At 32.7% G+C, this 19,616-nt stretch overlaps 1 protein-coding gene across 1 annotated transcript in view; it reads right to left on the bottom strand.

Annotated features, from left to right (window-relative positions):
• The window catches only part of LOC120431108 (trafficking protein particle complex subunit 1), a 370,102-nt gene that overhangs the window by 209,563 nt on the left and 140,923 nt on the right, over positions 1 to 19,616 (bottom strand). The gene's annotated exons all lie outside the window — the stretch shown is intronic.

Below are 19,616 nucleotides of genomic sequence, written 5' to 3'. Positions count from 1 at the left end.
TTAAAGTGTAGATTATACCCAATTAATAGTATTGAGCTAATTCTATGAGCGTGAAAAATATAGAAAACATAGCTTTTGCGACTGTTTTAAAAATTTCCCGGGATCCCGTGAATTCCCGGGATTTAAAAAATATTTTTCTCGACTTTTCAGAACCTGGGAAAATTGGACGACCTACTGCTAAAGTACAATTATTAATATATTTTAAGAAGAAACGTTACATCATTTTCATGATACGAAAACTTATAGAAGAAGAATGGTTACACCATTCCATTAAACTTAAAGTTTTAAAAGTAAATTTTGTCAGAATTTCAAACAAATTTCGCTCAATTTTCCAGGTCGCTACGCGTTCTCGCTTTTTCCAGCAATGTCCATTGTCCCTTTCAGTCCAGCACGTTACCCGGCATTTCCTGCTGCTACATGAGTCGGCATTTTCGTGTAAGTGTGTATTTTTGTGTGTGCTCACTAGGAAAAACATCAAATATTTTCCCGACGACGACGACGACTCTCTATTGTGTGCAGCCGAGGAGAGTTATTTTTAGAGTAAATAATCTGACATTGACACTCACCCACCTTTATTGCTTGTTCTTCGCCGGTCGTCTTCTTCGTCTTCTTATGCTTCAAGGAGATTTACGAAAATGGACCGTTTTCGGTCGGCTATTATGATTTGACTTTGGGGAATTTCCTGGAAGAGATGTGGGCTGGGGTGGGAGGGGTTGATATTTCCTGTTTTCCTTCCTTATTTCCCCCTGGTCGATTTTCCCACTCTCGACAATACAATTTCCCTGCACACACTTGGAGGGATTGAATTTGCTGTTCAGACAACGATAACGGCTGGGAATAAAAGAAGATTTTTTTTCGGGGCTTTTCGGGAAAGTGATTTTCTTTTTCTCCGTCTCAACACAGGTTGGAGGGGATGTCCGATAAGTACTTGTTTGGACAAACAACGGATTTACGACCTGTTCGTTGGGGAACAAACTTTGTCCAATTTTCACACTTGGATTTTCTTCCTTCACTCAACCTCAAAAACTTTTTCCACCAAGGAAAAACTTCCCTCAAAATCTCACCAAATCCAATTCGCCGTGTAGACTCACTCACCTTTCACGCGGCAGCACCAAAATCCAAATTAGCATAAATCATCCAATCAGCAGTTTAGGGGTACGCAACAACCCCAAACCCCCTTCCTTCCTTCCTTCCACAGGGGTAGGACACTAAATTAAGGTGGGTAACAAGCGGGGGAAGGACGTCTAATTTGCCGGCACTTTTCACTCGCAGACGTCGCGACGCGTCGCGTGACACGCACACACACTCTCAAAATATATATTTCGCACAAATTGAGTTCGGTTGAAAAGGACGGCGGCGAAACACTCTCGTTGACGGTGCAAACGGATCTGGATTCTGGGAAATCCAGACGATTCTTCCGGCCGGCGTTTTGACGAGGAAGTTTTTTTTTGTTTGCTCTCTTTTTTCTCTCCAACTTTGTTTGGCTGTGTTGGTGGAGCGGGAGAAAATTGGTGTCCTTTTTTGAAAGGATGCTCGGAGAGAGAAATGGATGCTGCGAGAGAGGCTAAGAGAACAGTAAGGATGCTCTCGCGAAGAGATTTTGGTTGAGGGAAACTCAAGTTGGGGGAAATTTTGGGAAGGATTCGATTCCCCTCACTGTACTTTGAGAGGACGAGGAGAAGGACACTCAATAAGTTCATTCGAAATTAGTAACTGAGTGTCACACAATTTGGAGCTCATAGATATGATCTGGTTAGAGAGATAGATAAATATCACTACAACTGATAAAAAATTTCACCGATTTAACTCACCCCTCAGGCTCAATGTTTTCCCTGCTGAAAGTATAACAAGTTGAAAAAAAAACATGTTTAAAAATTGCAAAAAAAAAACTCAACCTATTTCTAAAATTAAACATTTTTTTTGTATTTTCGTATATTAAAAAATATCAAAAATCAACTGTTCAACACTTGTTTCAAAAAGTTGCACTTTTTGACACTGTTCTGGTATTTTAGTAAACCAAACACACAAACGCCAATCAGGGAAACAATAAATTTAATAAAAGTGTTTTTTAAACAAAGTGTTTTTTTCTAATCACAAAAACAATTCAATTACCATCGAAAAAAATTTAAAAGTAGAAATGTTCACAGATAGTTTACTAACATTTACTTTTCATCGCCAAAAATAACAGTACAATCATAGTAGTTTTTGCAACTTGCAAAAAGATGCAAAAGAAGCAAAATAGTAGTTTACGCAACAAGTTGCAAAATAGTAGTTTATGCAACAAGTTGCAAAAAGAGGATTTTTTCAGCACGAGTCGTACACCGAGTTGGATAAATACGACGAGTGCTGAAAAAATCAAGTTTTGCAACGAGTTCCATACAACATTTTTTGCAATTCCGAAAAACACCCACTGAGTGAAATTTTAAGTCAAATTTTCATGTATTTCGTCAGAGAACTTTTCAGCATTTATTTTGAAAAGTGTTACTATTCGATTCTGTTATGTTTGGTACAGAAAAGTAGGCTATTTCGTCGTTCAAGAATGACAGAAAAAGTAAGTAGTTTCACGACGGAATTGCAAAAAGAAGATTTTTGCAGCACGAGTCGTACATTGGGTGCTGAAAAAATCAAGTTTTGCAACGAGTTGCTTACAACATTTTTTGCAACTCCGAAAAAAGCTTATTGGATGGAATTTTATGCCAAACATCCATGTGCTAAGCAAATTCACCGATCAAAACAAAACAATACTGAAAAATGTTACTTTTCGATACTTTTGCTGAAAAGTTCCTCTTTTCAGCACCCACTTCAGTGCTGAAAAGTTGAGCTTTTCGGCACTGGTATTGAAAGGTATTAATTTTCCATTCTGATATTTTTTGTAGGGAAAAGTAGGCCGTTTCGTTTCTCCAGAAAGACAGGAAAAGTTTACAGTTTTACAGCGGAATTGCAAAAACAAAATTTTATTTTTTCATTGATATTTTTTAATGTTTTAATGTTTTAATAGAAACATGATTCTAATGATGTACAAACAATTTTATGATTTTTGTTATTTTGTGAATTTTATTTAGAATGTTTGACAATTTTGACAATTTTGACAATTTTGACAATTTTGACAATTTTGACAATTTTGACAATTTTGACAATTTTGACAATTTTGACAATTTTGACAATTTGACAATTTTGACAATTTTGACAATTTTGACAATTTTGCCAATTTTGCCAATTTTGCCATTTTTGACAATTTTGACAATTTTGACAATTTTGCCAATTTTGCCAATTTTGACAATTTTGCCATTTTTGACAATTTTGACAATTTTGACAATTTTGACAATTTTGACAATTTTGACAATTTTGACAATTTTGACAATTTTGACAATTTTGACAATTTTGACAATTTTGACAATTTTGACAATTTTGACAATTTTGACAGTTTTGACAATTTTGACAATTTTGACAATTTTGACAATTTTGACAATTTTGACAATTTTGACAATTTTGACAATTTTGACAATTTTGACAATTTTGACAATTTTGACAATTTTGACAATTTTGACAATTTTGACAATTTTGACAATTTTGACAATTTTGACAATTTTGACAATTTTGACAATTTTGTCAATTTTGTCAATTTTGTCAATTTTGTCAATTTTGACAATTTTGACAATTTTGACAATTTTGACAATTTTGACAATTTTGACAATTTTGACAATTTTGGCAATTTTGCCAATTTTGCCCATTTTGCCAATTTTGACAATTTTGACAATTTTGACAATTTTGACAATTTTGACAATTTTGACAATTTTGACAATTTTGACAATTTTGACAATTTTGACAATTTTGACAATTTTGACAATTTTGACAATTTTGACAATTTTGACAATTTTGACAATTTTGACAATTTTGACAATTTTGACAATTTTGACAATTTTGACAATTTTGACAATTTTGACAATTTTGACAATTTTGACAATTTTGACAATTTTGACAATTTTGACAATTTTGACAATTTTGACAATTTTGACAATTTTGACAATTTTGACAATTTTGACAATTTTGACAATTTTGACAATTTTGACAATTTTGACAATTGTCAAAATTTTGACAATTTTGACAATTTTGACAATTTTGACAATTTTGACAATTTTGACAATTTTGACAATGTTGACAATTTTGACAATTTTGACAATTTTTGACAATTTTGACAATTTTGACAATGTTGACAATTTTGACAATTTTGACAATTTTGACAATTTTGACAATTTTGACAATTTTGACAATTTTGACAATTTTGACAATTTTGACAATTTTGACAATTTTGACAATTTTTGACAATTTTGACAATTTTGACAATGTTGACAATTTTGACAATTTTGACAATTTTGACAATTTTGACAATTTTGACAATTTTGACAATTTTGACAATTTTGACAATTTTGACAATTTTGACAATTTTGACAATTTTGACAATTTTGACAATTTTGACAATTTTGACAATTTTGACAATTTTGACAATTTTGACAATTTTGACAATTTTGACAATTTTGACAATGTTGACAATTTTGACAATTTTGACAATTTTGACAATTTTGACAATTTTGACAATTTTGACAATTTTGACAATTTTGACAATTTTGACAATTTTGACAATTTTGACAATTTTGACAATTTTGACAATTTTGACAATTTTGACAATTTTGACAATTTTGACAATGTTGAAAATTTTGACAATTTTGACAATTTTGACAATTTTGACAATTTTGACAATTTTGACAATTTTGACAATTTTGACAATTTTGACAATTTTGACAATTTTGACAATTTTGACAATTTTGACAATTTTGACAATTTTGACAATTTTGACAATTTTGACAATTTTGACAATTTTGACAATTTTGACAATTTTGACAATTTTGACAATTTTGACAATTTTGACAATTTTGACAATTTTGACAATTTTGACAATTTTGACAATTTTGACAATTTTGACAATTTTGACAATTTTGACAATTTTGACAATTTTGACAATTTTGACAATTTTGACAATTTTGACAATTTTGACAATTTTGACAATTTTGACAATTTTGACAATTTTGACAATTTTGACAATTTTGACAATTTTGACAATTTTGACAATTTTGACAATTTTGACAATTTTGACAATTTTGACAATTTTGACAATTTTGACAATTTTGACAATTTTTGACAATTTTGACAATTTTGACAATGTTGACAATTTTGACAATTTTGACAATTTTGACAATTTTGACAATTTTGACAATTTTGACAATTTTGACAATTTTGACAATTTTGACAATTTTGACAATTTTGACAATTTTGACAATTTTGACAATTTTGACAATTTTGACAATTTTGACAATTTTGACAATTTTGACAATTTTGACAATTTTGACAATTTTGACAATTTTGACAATTTTGACAATTTTGACAATTTTGACAATTTTGACAATTTTGACAATTTTGACAATTTTGACAATTTTGACAATTTTGACAATTTTGACAATTTTGACAATTTTGACAATTTTGACAATTTTGACAATTTTGACAATTTTGACAATTTTGACAATTTTGACAATTTTGACAATTTTGACAATTTTGACAATTTTGACAATGTTGACAATTTTGACAATTTTGACAATTTTGACAATTTTGACAATTTTGACAATTTTGACAATTTTGACAATTTTGACAATTTTGACAATTTTGACAATTTTGACAATTTTGACAATTTTGACAATTTTGACAATTTTGACAATTTTGACAATTTTGACAATTTTGACAATTTTGACAATTTTGACAATTTTGACAATTTTGACAATTTTGACAATTTTGACAATTTTGACAATTTTGACAATTTTGACAATTTTGACAATTTTGACAATTTTGACAATTTTGACAATGTTGACAATTTTGACAATTTTGACAATTTTGACAATTTTGACAATTTTGACAATTTTGACAATTTTGACAATTTTGACAATTTTGACAATTTTGACAATTTTGACAATTTTGACAATTTTGACAATTTTGACAATTTTGACAATTTTGACAATGTTGAAAATTTTGACAATTTTGACAATTTTGACAATTTTGACAATTTTGACAATTTTGACAATTTTGACAATTTTGACAATTTTGACAATTTTGACAATTTTGACAATTTTGACAATTTTGACAATTTTGACAATTTTGACAATTTTGACAATTTTGACAATTTTGACAATTTTGACAATTTTGACAATTTTGACAATTTTGACAATTTTGACAATTTTGACAATTTTGACAATTTTGACAATTTTGACAATTTTGACAATTTTGACAATTTTGACAATTTTGACAATTTTGACAATTTTGACAATTTTGACAATTTTGACAATTTTGACAATTTTGACAATTTTGACAATTTTGACAATTTTGACAATTTTGACAATTTTGACAATTTTGACAATTTTGACAATTTTGACAATTTTGACAATTTTGACAATTTTGACAATTTTGACAATTTTGACAATTTTGACAATTTTGACAATTTTGACAATTTTGACAATTTTTGACAATTTTGACAATTTTGACAATGTTGACAATTTTGACAATTTTGACAATTTTGACAATTTTGACAATTTTGACAATTTTGACAATTTTGACAATTTTGACAATTTTGACAATTTTGACAATTTTGACAATTTTGACAATTTTGACAATTTTGACAATTTTGACAATTTTGACAATTTTGACAATTTTGACAATTTTGACAATTTTGACAATTTTGACAATTTTGACAATTTTGACAATTTTGACAATTTTGACAATTTTGACAATTTTGACAATTTTGACAATTTAGACAATTTTGACAATTTTGACAATTTTGACAGATTTTCGACAATTTTTGACAGAAGTTCTAGCTTGGAATTTGAAAAAAAAATTTGCAAGGTTTATAATTAAAGTTTTTCTGCTCAAATCACATCACACGGCATGTAAGTAAGTTCTGCTGAACGCGGACAGTTTCGAACGTTTTACAACCCTTCGAAGCGCCTAGAAAAACGCTGCAAAGTGCGCCATTAATGCGAGCATGCTCGCGCTTAGAAATTTGCATCTTTTGGCATTCAGCGTGCGTTCCAGTCCAGTTCCAAGTCCAGCGTTCCAGCTTGAGTCTGTCCAGGTCTTTCCCTCTTCCCCCTTGTTTCAACCAAAGCGACGGAGTAGGAGGTCAGTAGAGCTTGTTGTGGTGGTGCCTTAGGGTTTTTTGATTGATTGAATTGGCACACAAAAGGCAAACACACATGCATGCTCACTTGGGAAGACGACTCTATGGGAACTTTTGATGTCTGGGCAGATCTAGGTGTTCGCAAAATCAACCAGACGACGCCCCCCGTCCCGAAGAAAGGTGGAAATATTTTCGCGCCACCTCGTTTTGACGGTTTTGCCGGGTAGACCCATAAATCTATCGCTCAACTGGACCCGGGCTTGATTGGGTGGTGGTGGTGGAGGATCGGTTCAATTTGTACCGGTGAGTTGCAATCACTCATATTGATTAAGACCGCCGTGGGATCTGGACCTTGACGGCATCCAAGATATGGGCACACGTGTGTCGTCTCAATGAAGTCCCTCCGAGGTTGATGGATTTATTGGTGGCGTTTGCCAGCTAGGTGACTGCAATTGGTGGGGAATTTTTGTGTTTGCGGTTTAGACAGGTGGGACAGAGCAATAAAAATGAGATTTTTATTTAGCCGAGATGTCATGCAAATTGTTCGTGGCAAATTGGGGAAAGTTTTATTTGAATTGATGGTGACCAATTGACAATTATATCTCAGAAATTTCATGTGTTGAATCAAGTAATAAAGCAAATTATTTCTTATTGCCATGCATGTTTCACAAATGGGTAATTCTCCGCCAACTCACACAGCAGTTGCCCCGACCCATTTCCGATTTGCGTGAATCTTTGTCCTAAGGGGTAACTTTTGTCCCTGATCACGAACCCGAGGTCCGTTTTTTGATATCTCGTGACGGAGGGGCGGTACGACCCCTTTCATTTTTGAACATGCGAAAAAAGAGGTGTTTTTCAATTATTTGCAGAGTTTAAAAAAAATGTGTTTTTCGATTAAAAATACGTTTTTTCGGGATTCTGAGTACGCCATTAAATCGGGCGTCTAATTTTACATAAAAGTTCCTTTGCCACCAAATTTCTATCTCATCCCCGTTTCCGACTGCAAATTATTGCAAAGCGCCTTTTTTGCATGTTCAAAAATTAAAGGGGTCGTACCGCCCCTCCGTCACGAGATATCAAAAAACGGACCTCGGATTCGTGATCAGGGACAAAAGTTACTCCTTAGCACAAAGATTCACGCAAATCGGAAAGGGGTCGGGGTAACTTTTCCCGACTTTTCGTGTGAGGTGGTAGAGAATTACTCATTTGTTTAACCCATCTTAGGAGAGAGTCACCTCTTAGCATGGATTTGAAAAAATCTATTTCCAAAAAAAATCATAAAAATATCATGAGTTTGAAAGCCTTAAAAGCATCAATCCTGTCAGACCAGCAGTTCATTGATCTTTCATACCATTTCACCTTTCTTCTAAACGCTCCACTTTTCGTACCTGCACTGACTGAGCATTAGCCATTTCATGCCTACCCCCCTCGCTCCAATGTCCCCCTCCGCAAATCCATCAAAAAACCAGTAAAAGAAGAAGCCCCACAACACTGATTGACTAGTTCCACTGGGCCAAAGTTAGTACCTCTTTCTTCTGCGTTTCTTGTTTCTTTCGTGCTTTTTTTTCGCAACCATAGCTTCTTCAATTTACCTTCCAATCCTACCGCCGCTCATCAGCATGTGCGTGTGCATTTCACAAGTCGATCAAGAAAGTTAAAGAAAAAACGACAGAAGAAAAAAAGCAAGTAAGAGAAGTCACACACGTTTTCTCTGGCCGCGCGGCGAGTTGACCGTCGTGGTCGTAAAAAAACGGTCAAGACATTTTATTTGCACCGAAACAACAACAACTAAACTTGGGAAACAAGAAGAAGAAAAACGAGAAAAGAAGCAAATCTGCACTCGCACAAACGCTTCCTAGTTTACATTCCTGGCTAGTTTTTTTTCCCAGTGCGACCATTATCGGTCGCGGAGGGGTTTGAGCTTTTTACTGCGAAACTGAGCAGGGAAAGAAAGGAACTTTTTTGGTTGACTCAATGCGAGGCAGATCTTAAACGATAGCATTGAAGTTATCGATTTTTGTCTGTTGATTAAGATTTAAAAGCATTTGAAAGCTTTAATTTCACAATTTCTATGATTTTAGTCATTTTTGTTGCTTTTATCGTTTTTATCGTTTTCATAATTTTTGTCGGTTTGATCGTGTTAAATCAAAAATTTCAATTTTCTTAACAAGATAAGATTTTTGTCCTACTGCTCGTCACCAGATAAAACGATAACATTGAATTGATCGATTTTTATCTGTTCATTAAGGTTTAAAAGTTTTTGTTGCCCTTATCGTTTATATCGTTTTTATCGTTTTCATATTTTTTGTCGGTTTAATCGTGTTAAAAAAAATCAATTTGCTCTGCAAGGTAAGGTTTTTGCCCTACTTGTCACCAGATTAAACGATAACATTGAATTTATCGGTTTTTGTCTGTTGATTAAGATTCAAGATTTATATTTACTAAGCAAGGTAATGGTTCGACACCAGATTATACGATAACATTGAATTTATCAATTTATGTCTGTTGATGAAGATTTAAAAGCATTTGAAATCTTAAATTTCACAATTTCAATGATTTTAGTCACTTTTGTTGCTTTTATCGTTTATATCGTTTTTATCGTTTTCATAATTTTTGTCAGGTTGATCGTGTTAAATTGAAAATTTCAATGTGCTTAGCAATGTAAGGCTTTTGCTCTACTGCTCGTCACCAGATTAAACGATAATAATGAATTTATCGATTTTTGTTTGTTGAATATAATTTAAAAAGCCTTCGAATTCTTTAATTTAATAATTGCAACGATTGGAGTTTTTTTGTTGCATTTATCATTTTTAGCGTTTTTTATCATTTACATCATTTGTATTCGGATTGATCGTATTAAATCCAAAATTTCATTTTGCTTCGCAAGGTGAGGTTTTTGATCGTCACTAGATCTTAACATTCCAACTCCCAAATGTTCAACAATTTTGGAACGCTAACTTCAACTCGCTGGTGCTCTCGCTACTTAATCGATACAATTTTTTGTTAAGTGAATTTTGAGGATGTCTAGATGATCCTAGAACTTTGCAGAACTCGATTTAATCAAATTTGTAGTTTTTGATGTCAAATATATCGATCCAACTTTTTTCTACAAAAAACTACAAATTTGATTAAATCGAGTTATGCAATGTTCTAGGATCATCTAGACATCCTTACAAATCACTGGAAAAAAAACGTCCCGATTGGTTTACTTATGCTGGAGAACCAGAGAGTTGCAGTTACCGTTACACCTTTTTTGGAGGCTTGGGTGTTCCAGTGTTAAACGATAACGTTGAATTTATCGATTCTTGACTGTTAAATAAGGGTGTTAAAGCTTTGAAAACCTTTGATTTAATCATTTAAAAGATTTGAGTCATTTTATGATGCTTTTATTGTTTTTAACGTTTTTATCGTTTTTTTACGTTTTCTTATTTTTTATTCATTTTATCGTGTTTACTCGAAAATTTAATTTGGTTTAACAAGTTTAAGGTTTGCCCCGCACCCAGCAACGAAAAAAAAACCAAATGAAATTTAGGATAAGTCAACTCATCGTTACAACAATTTGTGATTAATACTGACAAGTTCTCATTTGCATCACCATCACTTGGTTCTCCAAACAAGCCGATTACAACTCCGATATTACGAAGCATACGAGCACCCTCCCCACATGTGTGAATTCTTTTACGGTAGTTGTAGTTGCTCATTGAACTCGACTCATTGAATCATCCTTAATAATATCTATATGATTAGGGCAAGCTTGCGAACCTGCTCGATGGACAACGGCAACGGATCGTCGTCCATTGTCTACCGGCTCTTTGAAAAAACTGTTGTGAGGAGTTAGTTTGATTTTAATATTTTTCATTTTAAATTTATATTATTAGGTAGTTTTGCAAAACAAGCTCCATCAAGATGCAGCCGAAACGTCAATATAAGACTTTTACTACAAGAAAAATAAAAATTGCTGCAAACTTAATACGCTTTATGAAGTAAATTTCAAATGATCTGAAGTATTTTTTTGGTCGACCCATAAGTTTTTGATCGTTTTTATTATTCATTATTATTTATTTGTGTAAAATCGTTTCTTATCGTTTTTTACCGTTTCTTATCGTTTTTATCGTTTCTTAACGTTTTTATCGTATCTTATCGTTTTCATCGCTATTTAATGTTTTTATCGTATCTTATCGTTTTGATCGTTATTTTAAGTTTTTATAGTTTGGGATTGTTTGCATTTCTTGATCTTTTAATGTTTCTTATCGATTTCAACTAAAAGCGCCACAGCTTGACATAATGTAACAAAAATTCAAACAACAATAAAACTCCACGTTGTTTACGAATCGATCAAAACTGCACCCTACCCAACCTCCCCCTCCTTCCCCCGCTTGAAATCAAACAAATTGATGATCCTCACCAGTCCTCGTGCTGCCCAGTGAAGAAGCCCCCGTCTAATAACTGAAGCTCTTTGCTTTGACGTCGTTGAAGACGACTCTATGTTCGATCAAAACCCCTTCCACCCTGCGAAATTGGCCTCCACATCGGAGCTCGCGCGCAATCGATTTGCTACTAAATACTGATGCTAATGAGCATACATTTAATCAATTTCAATAAGATTTTTTTTTGCTCTGCTGCTGCGCGCAGCGTAGTTCCTAGGAAGCTCCTTTAGATGCTGCTCCAGATGTTTTGCGGAGAGCTGGTGGAGATGAACCCTTTAACATTTTTGTTTTGTTTTAAGCAATGTGAAATTTATTTATAAACCATTTTTAAGGAAAGAAACAATCATATAATAATACATCTTAACACTGTTCTAGATTGTCAGAATTTTCTTCAGATATTCACTATTTTAAATGCTAAAGGCAAGAATATTATTTTGATTAAAATTTATTGCATTTATTCTTGAGTAATTTATTCAAAACTTGTTAGGTTGTTATATTTCAGGGCAGTGTTGCCAGATCTACAAATATTGTAATGATCATAAAAGATCTTTGATCATCAATTTACTGACGGACGATTCCGAAAGTCATTACCGTCTAAATTCACTTAAAATATGAACAAACTTCATGGTATTAGTCCTAACATGAGCCAGGGTTGCCAGATCTTAATTTTTTTTTGTTTGATAAAAAGGTTTATAAAATGATGTGAAAAAATATGGTTCCGAAAGAAATGTTACATTGGTTCCATTTTTAAGTATCGATATCACACAACTTTGTGACTAATCAGCATTATTTTTTCATTAAAAATACTTCAAACAGAGTTGTCAGATCTTCAATCATCATGTCTTATCGAAAAACAAAAAAAAACAACCGACAGTCAAATTAATCTGAGTCTACTCCATTTCTGTTGATTTCAAGTCTCGATTTAACATAACAGAGTTGCCAAATTTTCCAAAGTTCATTATGACACGACAAGATCGAAATGTATGTTTCTAAGTCTATAATATAACAAATGCTATGCTTAGTATTCTTATAAGTTTTTATTAAAGTTTTAAAAAGTGCAATAAAGTATTACTAAAGCTTTGATTTAAACCTACTTGTTTTATGGTCACAAAACTTAATAATAGTTTCAAGATTTCTTCAAGATAATGTTAAGAATTTTATATAAGGTTTTAATTAGGTTTTATTCCTTACACTTTAAACTATCTTGAAGAGGTTGTTTTGTTGCTAAATGACTTTAACGAAGTCTGCCTTTAATCAATCTCGTCTTCAAAGAGCATTTTTACAATCCTGAAAGACTTAAACTGTCAGTATCTCTGCAACTTCGTTCTGTGCAGAACGTGAAGCTGTTCCCTAAACAATTATTCATGAATATTCAGTAAGATAATTCATTGTTACGTTCAAGGTGTAATAAAAATGGATTTTTGTTGTTTCTTATTGTGTTTTAGTTTTGATGAAAAGAATAATATATAATATTTTCCTGAAATAGTTATTACTGTTGTGTGCCTTGGAATTGGCTCCAAAAAAGTGCTTTTAAAGATTTAATGAATTTTTATTTCACCTTTAAACATATCCGACTCTGCCTGCGGTTCTTACATTGTGGGAAATAATTCTATATTAAAAAATAATAATATGAATTTATTTCCGATAAAGTGTGCTTGGTTGATAGTTTTTGGGGAACACTTCTGGAGCGTCATTTGGAAAGGTCGCAAAAGCATTTTGATAGCTGGCACAATTTTGCAAATTCTGAAACAACAGGTAACTATTTAACAAAACCCGTAGTGTTAAAAGGTAACCGGGAAGCCAGCTTTTGTTTTGTGAAAATGTTACCTTTTGTATCGAAACTTGTAGAATAGTTCCAGCAGTCAAAATGCTTATCCGCCCTTTTCCCGTGTTGCTACATGTCTGCAGATTATTGAGATTTAACAAGGACTGGCATAAATACTTAAGGTGTACAAAAGGCTATCCATAAAACTTTATATTCGTAAATTAGTCTTCGATAAAACCCATCAGATCTAGTTTTGTGTATTGTTACGCCCGATAATTGACAGTTGCGCTCAAGGTGTCATTTGTGCTATTGTTGCAGTTTTTTGTATTTTTTTGTGAATAACTATTTCAATCAATAATATGGTCTTTTTGTACTGTCTACTTGTGTAAGTGAAGGGAAAAGTAAAAAAAAACTGCGGTAAATGTTGTGACGATCACTTAACAATAGTGGTAATAAGGACAGTGTTTATAAAGCTACACGAATAAAGTTGCGTCAGTTGGTTCTTCATTAAGTGATCTTATGTGTGTTCATGCTGTGTGTTTTTTGAATGAATAAATATCGTTAAAAAGCAAAAAAAAAACCATTCTGTTTTTTATTCAGTTATTTTGAAATTCAATTTCTCCACCAACGAAGGCGATCTACTTGCAGCTGAAAAAGATGCATGTGCTACGGTCCCGCCATGTGCGATATAATCTTGTAGCAAACCATGATAAAACGTTTTGGTTCTGATTAAAGTCCTTATAAGTCTTTTATAAATCTGGTATGTTCTGGCTAGTTTTGGGGCAGAACTGCTCAAGAATGAATAGATTTAAAATATATTTAATCAAGAGCATTTATACTTATCGAATTTCGCCATATTGCTGAAAGAAGCAAGGGACAAAAAAAAACGCAGCCATATTGAATTTGGAAGCAACTACAAGCAAAAATTATTAGTTTTTGAAAAAATCTCAACTTTTTTTCAGGGAATTGAAAGTGCTCACACTAATTTTTCGAGCTATCTTTGAAAATTGGTCGATGATTTTTTTTGGCATAACTGTTGTGGCTTATTATAAGTATAAACTTCAACAAATATTTCTTAGTTACAATAAATAATATTGCTAAATTATTATCATCTGCCATCAGTCATTGTATTTGCGTGTAAGAATAATTTATTTTAATCAAGTAAATTTGTATGTCATTACCTCTGATGTACAACCTTTTGGTTTTACTGCAAAACAAATAAATAAATACTTCATGCCCTGATATAGCATTCAAGAATAATTACAGACTTCAAGAAAACCTTTTTCCAAGCCAAGCAGTTTTAATCTTGTTTTGAAGAGCTCTATAATGTATTTATAAAGCACACATTAAAAGTGGTAAGTTTTAACATGCTCCTCAAAAATACTCTTGATAACCTCCTAAAATAGTCCATTTTGGATTTAATGTTGATTTAACTGGTATTTAACTCAGCATGTAGGACCATAAAGCATTTCATTTGAATTTTCTTAAGAATTCTAAAGAAACTCTTTGAGACTATTACAAAACTGAAATTGTTACTTGGGATATTTACACCAATAGAGTTTAAAAACTCATTATCATCAATGTGTGACATCTGTCTTAAAAGACGTATGAAAATTTCAGTTAAGTACTTGAAACTTTGGGCAGGGTTGCCAGGGTTAACAGATTTTATTGTTATTTTTAATTTTAATTTTTAAAAAAAGTACAGAAAATGCACACATTTTAAGCCTCTTAAATTTTCTTCCAATTTCAGAAAACAATATTCTCAAAAAAAAAACTTTAGACAGTTGAGGGTTAACACGAACAGGTGCGCAGCTGAGCAAACGCTTAGTTCATTGGCTGTTTGTGTGTGTGTTTGTTTTGCGCGCCGAGGCAGGTGCCAGATGGGCTAAGGCAGTCAGGTGACCTTCGAACGAGATTTGAGCCGGCGAACCTTCGGTCCTTCCGATTGTTTCTACTGAGCGAGCCTGAAGGTCTCTCGAGGTTCGAGGAATTTGCGGCAGATGACGGAGCAGATTTGTGCTGTTATCACTGAGGTTTGAGGGGCAGTTACGGATTGGTGGGGAACGACCTTAAGTGGGGTTTGTAGAGTTTTGATGTGATGTGAAATAAATCAAATTTACATCACTGAAGTCATACAACAAATACAAAATCAAAAAACGAGTAGCTGATGACTCATCCCTGAGTTATTCAACTGAATGGTTGCCAAATTTTCACGAAATTTGTTCCATTTTAATCTAAACCAATTTGCAAGCAAATAACAAGAGTGAAATGTGAACTCATAGAATCTAATCGTTGATTTATTCAAGCTTGCACCTCAATTCTCGCAATTGGCAAAATTCGCGAGGGCATAAAATTTCTTCTATTTTACGACAATTGACTTTCTTTACAGTGTTGAGATCGATTTTGCTCCGATTTTTTGCGCCCTCTTCTAGCGCGCGTTGAATACATTGCCAAGAAGCCATTTAAAGTGTTAGCAACCAACAAAAGGCCACAAATCGTGAGTGAGCAGCAAATCAGCATTTCAGCAAAAAAAAAAACGCGGTTAAATATGCAGCGTACAATCAATTCACACCTGGCAACAACACAGAACCCCTCAAAAGGGGTTAAAAATAGAGCTGCGATCGAGTTTAAGTGCCTCCTCCCGAAAAGTCGAGCAAATCGTACAACTGCTTTCTTCTGGTTTTGTCCACCCCCTTTCCCTTACAATTTGCAATTCGCAGTGCCAACTTTCCTTGCCCCGAAGTCACACACAATCGGCACATGTCGAATTAAACTCGCAAGTTTGCCAAATTGTGGTCAGAAGCCACTGACCAAGGACTGTATAGGTATTTTAATGGTCAAGTTGGTACCGATTTTTTCTTTTTATCAAAAATTGATTTAAACCTGTTATATACTAAATTTACCGAGTAAATTATCGAATATTTAAAAATGAAAAGGGACGCATCGCCCTCCTTCACGAGGTATAAAAAAAATGGATTCGTGATAAAGGACCAAAATTACCAAGGTTGTTTACGATAAAATTATCAAGTCTCGATAAAGATGACGATAATTCTATCGTTATCGTCGGGACGGGACGATAACGATAATCTATCATTATCGATATTTCGATAACTCTATCGGCGATAATGGACAACAACTCATTTTAAGAATCTTAAATAATCATGTTATATTTTGAATGCCTTCAGTAAGACGATAGTTTTTGAAAACATAGTAAATTTCAAAGTATATATACTCAAAATAAAAACCGTATTTTTTCAAAAGTACTCAAATTTTCATAATTTGCGTTAAGGGTATCAAACAAAGCGAAATTTGGTATGCTTATTCATTTCATTAGAGTTTTTTTTTATGAAAATACTCAAAAAATCGCAAAATACCGTTTTTTATCGAAAATACTCACAATTTTAAATTTTTAATATTGAAATCAAACTAAGCAAAATTTTTTATGCGTTTTCACATTATAAGATATTTTTTTAAAAAAGCTAAAATTTTCATAAAACTTCGATTTTTTCGAAAATACTGAAATTTTCAAAATTTGTAATATGGGTATTAGGATGTAACAAAAATGACTTTTTGGCAGGCATTCAGGGGTTTGTTCCGGTGGGCATACTGAGCCCAAATCCCAAATATGAGCTTGATTGGACGTAACAGGAGCTGGCGCTCCGCCCTTTAATTTAAAATGGGATTTAACCCATAAAAAAAGATTTTTTCAAAAATGACAATTTTTGAGGCACTTTGGCCACCAATGCGTTTACCAAAAACATCACTGGCGTTTAGGCCAGATCCATGCGCATCTTTTGGTATATATAACATTGAAGTTTGGAGCATCCTGGAGGTCGGTACAGACAGGGTTGCCAGGTTGCCAGATAAATCTGGGATTGCCAGATTTTTAAAGTGTCAGCCAGATTAAAGATTTACCGTTATCTGTGCCAGATTTTGACAGATTTTGCCTGATTTTTCATTTTCTGCCAATTTAGAAAAAAAAAATGATCAAAATGAACGATTAAAATTGAAAATCTATTCTATTCTATTGAATTGAAATTTTATAAAAAAAAAAAAAATTCAATCTTATTGAGGCCGAAAAATCAATTAATACATCTCAATTCTATAAACTTTTGAACTAATTCGTATTAACCTCTCTTTTCCTATTCAAATTTGTAAGATTTACGTCTGCCAGATTTTGCCAGATTTTTTTTCGGTACTTGACCAGATTTTTTCAATTGTGACCTGGTAACCCTGGGTTACCAGACCTTCAAAGTTTGGCATTTTTTCGAAAAATCGGCCCCGGCAAAAAAGATATGCGTCGCACTTCGCGACGCCCGAGACGCCATTTGATTTTGCTGGGACTCAGATTTTCTAAATTTGCAATATGGGTTGCAAAATGGGTTTGCAATATATGGGCCAAATTTGTCATGCATTTTTTCATTATAAGATTTTTTATTAAATACTAAAATGTTCATAAAATTGCTTATTTTTTCGAAAATAATTCAAATTTGCAATATGACTCAATATGGTATCAAACTAAGCGAAATTTGTTATGTATTTTCACATTATAAGAGATTTAAAAAAAAAGCAAAAATTTTCATAAAACTTCGATTTTTTTCGAAAATACTGAAATTTTCAAAATTTGGAATATGGGTATCAAACAAAGTAAAATTTTGTATGCACTTTATTAGAGTTTTTTTTTTGAAAATACTAAAAATGTCAAAAAATACCGTATTTTTTCGAAAATACTCAGATTTTCTAAATTTGCAATATGGGTTGCAAAATGGGTTTGCAATATATGGGCCAAATTTGTTATGCATTTTTTCATTAGAAGATTTTTTTTTTGAAGAAACTGAAATTTTCCTAAAATTGCGTATTTTTTCGATTATAATTCAAATTTGCAATATGGGTATCAAACAAAGAGAAATTTTGAATGCTTTTTCACTTCATTATGGTTGTTTTTGAATATACTAAAAAAAATCGCAAAATACCGTATTTTTCGAAAATACTCATTTTTTTTAATTTGAAATATGGGTATCAAACAAAGCGAAATTTTGTATGCTTTTCACTTCATTACAGTTTTTTTTAAATACAAAAAAAATTCACAAAATACCGTAAATTTTCACAAAATACCGTTTTTTTTGAAAATAGTAAATTTTCAAAAAATTGCAAAATGGGTTTGCAATATATAGACGAAATTTGTTATGCATTTTCTCATTCTAAGAGTATTATTTTTTGAAATGCAAAAAAATTCATAAAATTTCGTAGTTTTCAAAAATACTTAAATTTTCAAAATTTGCAATACGAAATTTGATATTCATTTTTAGTTAATTATTTGATGCAACACTAAAATTTTCACAAAATAATTTATTTTACGAAAATAATTAAAATTTTAATGTTCGCATTTTTACTTTATTTTTTTGTAAATCATTTCGTCCCGTGATTTAAGCTGCAGTTTAATTTGTCCATAAATAAGTAGCCGTAAATATGTCCCCCAGTCGATTAAAGTCACTTTCTTCCAAATCAACGTCTTCAAAAATTGCACATTTTTGCGAGTGCGAAGATCCACGATTTGCGATACGCGTCAACAAACTGCTCCTCCCAAAAACAAAGTGCACGTTCCACGAAAGTAATTGCATTCACAAATTCCAAAAACGAAGAGAGCGACAAATATCCGCTGAAATGTGTCATTTATGCCAAATTTAGTGCGCACCGATCACTGACCGCACATTAAGGCGATAAATCAATCTGGTAATTGTCAATTTATTAAAATTATTTGTTCCATCAACTTGTGGAAGGCAAATTCCCTTTTTGGCGCAAAAGTTACAAACAACTACAAAGTAAAAAAAAGCTGAAATCAGCATCGGGTAAGTCAGGTAGCACCAGAGTACGTACACGATTTCCAAGTGTTTTATGTTTTATTGCTTGTCAAAGCCGGAAATTCAATTATCAATCGATTTATTGCCTTTAATCACCAATTAAAGTGCACCTCGCGAGCGGAATTCAATTGTCGTTTTTCGCCTTCTGACTAGCGCTCAACTTGCCACATATGTGCAGAGAGCGAATTGGATGCTGCACACAGTGTCGTGGCCAGGCCAGTGCAATCTTGAAATCTCCATAAATTAATTCTCGACTCGAGCCAAACTACAATGCCTTACTGGTTAAGGCGCAAATCCGCGAGCCTCGACCAATGACCGCGGTGGTCAACACTTTGGCCCGGGGTCCG

This window comes from Culex pipiens, chromosome 1 (genome assembly GCF_016801865.2).
Source record: "Culex pipiens pallens isolate TS chromosome 1, TS_CPP_V2, whole genome shotgun sequence".
NCBI lineage: Eukaryota > Metazoa > Arthropoda > Insecta > Diptera > Culicidae > Culex > Culex pipiens.
The sequence above is the reverse complement of the archived record's forward strand: the minus strand, read 5'-3'. Positions and strand labels throughout refer to the sequence as shown.